This window comes from Otolemur garnettii, unplaced genomic scaffold (genome assembly GCF_000181295.1).
Source record: "Otolemur garnettii isolate 467f Iridium unplaced genomic scaffold, OtoGar3 scaffold00031, whole genome shotgun sequence".
NCBI lineage: Eukaryota > Metazoa > Chordata > Mammalia > Primates > Galagidae > Otolemur > Otolemur garnettii.
The window spans coordinates 3,861,488-3,864,238 of record NW_003852426.1 but is presented as its reverse complement, the minus strand read 5'-3'; positions in this window follow the sequence as shown (position 1 = coordinate 3,864,238).

The following is a 2,751-nucleotide window of genomic DNA, read 5'->3' as shown; positions in this document are numbered from 1 at the left end:
TGGCATCACAGCTCACAGCAACCTCCAACTCCTGGGCCGAAGCAAGTCTCCTGCCTCAGCCTCCCAAGTAGCTGGGACCACAGGCGCTTGCCACAATGCCCAGCTTTTTTTTTGGTTGCAGCTGTCGTTGTTTGGCGGGTCCTGGGCTGGATTCGAACCCACCACCTTAGGTGTAGGTGGCTGGCACCTTAGCCACTTGAACCACAGGCACCGAGCCTAAGCCCAAGAGTTTGAGGTTGCTGTGAGCTGTGATGCTCTGGCACTTTACCGGGGGCAACATAGTGAAACTCTGTTTCCCCCACCCCCAAAATGTATACTTAAGCAATTTATCTCTTTCTCATTCTCTCCTTATCCCCATTCTTCAACCTGTGTCTGTCAGACTCATACCACCCAAACATTTCTGGCACATGTCATCAAGAACCTCCTTATTGCCAAAGTGGGGAAGTACTTTGCAGTTCTCTCACCTTAGTTGACCTCTGTGACATTTGAAGTTTGCTCATGTTTCCTTCTTCACGTTCTTTATACCTCTGATTTCTGTGACCAGCGTCACCTGTTTCTTTTCTGACTTGTGTATCTGTTCCTTCCTAGTTGCCTTTGTGTGTTCTTTAACTCCTTCCTATGTGTTGAAGTTTACCAGGATTATGCCTGTTTGCTTCTGGTTCTATTGGTCTTCTCTAGATAATCTCTCTCAATGGCTCAAAGCATCTCAACTTTGTATTTTTAGCTGGGACAACTCTCCTAAGCTAAACTTCCTACTAAATATTTCTACTTGTATAACCCTCAGATATTTCAGCATGTTCAAAATTGATGCAATCTGTATATTACTCTAGACATGCTTCTTTTCTTGTATTATTCAGAATGATAGCAGCTATTCAATCTCAAAATATAGAATCTGGGAACCCATTCTATTTTTTTTTTTTTTTTTGAGACAGAGTTTCACTTTGTTGCCCTTGGTAGAGTGCCCTGGTGTCACAGATCACAGCAATCTCAAACTCTTGGGCTCAAGTAATTCTCTTATCTCAGCCTCCCAGGTAGCTTGGACTACAGGTGCCCACCACAATGCCTGGCTGTTTTTAGAGATGAGTTCTTGATCTGGCTTAGGCTGGTCTCAAACTGGTGAGCTCAGGCAGTCCACCCACCTCAACCTCCCAGAGTGCTAGTATTATTGGCATGAGCCACTGTGCCTGGTCTGGGAGCCCATTCTTGATTTCCTTTTGTCACAACTTTACATCCATAGGACTTAACCATTTTGCCTCTTATCTATCCATTGAATCATACTCCTCCTAGCCCTATCACCTGAGCTATATCAGCAGTTTCCTAAGTGATTTCCTTTTCTCTAGAGCTGAAACATCCAATACACTAGCCACTAACGTGGGTATTCAGATTTTAGTATTACATACAGTTTTAAATTTAGTTTCTCAGTTATAGTAGACACATTTTAAATTCTCAATAGCTGCAGGTGGCTAGTTGCTGACATATAATTCAGCACAGATTATTGAACATTTCTGTCATTGCAGAAAGTTCTGTTGGATAGTTTTTGCACTAGACTTTCCTCTGCCTTTGCCACCATATAGCCAGGAATGAGCTTTCTGAAATACAGCTCTAGCTGTATTTAAACCCTGTATTAATTTCTCATTGACTGTGATAAAATCTCAATTCCTATCCTTGTCAGAAAAGCATGGCTACCTTTCCAGCCTAATGTCTAGCAACTTCCTATCTTGCCATTAATCCTATAACCCTACAGAACCAGTATACCATTATCACCGCCATTTTTCAAATGAAACAACTGAAGGAAAAGATGTCTTTTGTTTTCTTCTGGCCTAACAGAATGCCACAGACTGGATAATTTATAAACAGTGGTTTATTTGGCTCATGATTCTGGAGGCTGTAAAGTCCACGAATCATAGCATTGGCATGTGAGAGTCTTCTGCTGTATTACCCAGCCATATTGTACTGTTTCCCAGACATGTATTTTGTTTTATGCCTCTATGTTTTATACATGTGCACTCTTTACACAGAATAAGTTTCTCCCCAATCTAAGCCCAAATATCAACATCTTTGAAAAGCTTACTCTTATCTTCTAAATCAGTGGTTCTCAACCTGTGGGTTGCAACCCACAGGAACTGTATTAAAGGGCTGCAGCATTACAAAGGTTCAGAACCACTGTTCTAAATTGAGCTGACTGCTTATTCTTTGGTGTCCCTTCCTCTTAGGATTGTACTTTCCACAGTGAATGGCATTTATGTGATTACATGTTTCTCTCCACTACTAGACTTTGATCTTGAGAGCAGGGCCATGTTTTATTCTTTTTTCTTTTCTTTCCTTTTTTTTTTTTAATCCCCAGATTCTGGCACAGTACCTGGCCCATATGAGGTGCTCACAGATTGAGCACATGTTGAATTAAATTGATGCTTAAGTATGTGTCTCAGGTCAAATTGCATTGTACATGTATATGGGGCACCATATATAGTATTGGGGAATAATCAAAGACAAAGACAAAATCATTTCCTTTAGGTAAGTATCTGAGATGTTGGAATGGTATAAGGAAACACAGAAGCAGAACAGCACAGGTTTAACTTTTTTTGAGACAGGGTCTCACTGTCACCCTGTGTAAAGTACCATGGCATCATTATAGCTCACAGCAACCTTGAACTCCTAGGCTCAAGCAATCCTCCTGCCTCTTGCTCCTGGTGGTCTTGAATTTCTGAGCTCAGGTGATCTACCTACCTCAGCCTCCCAGAGGAATACAGG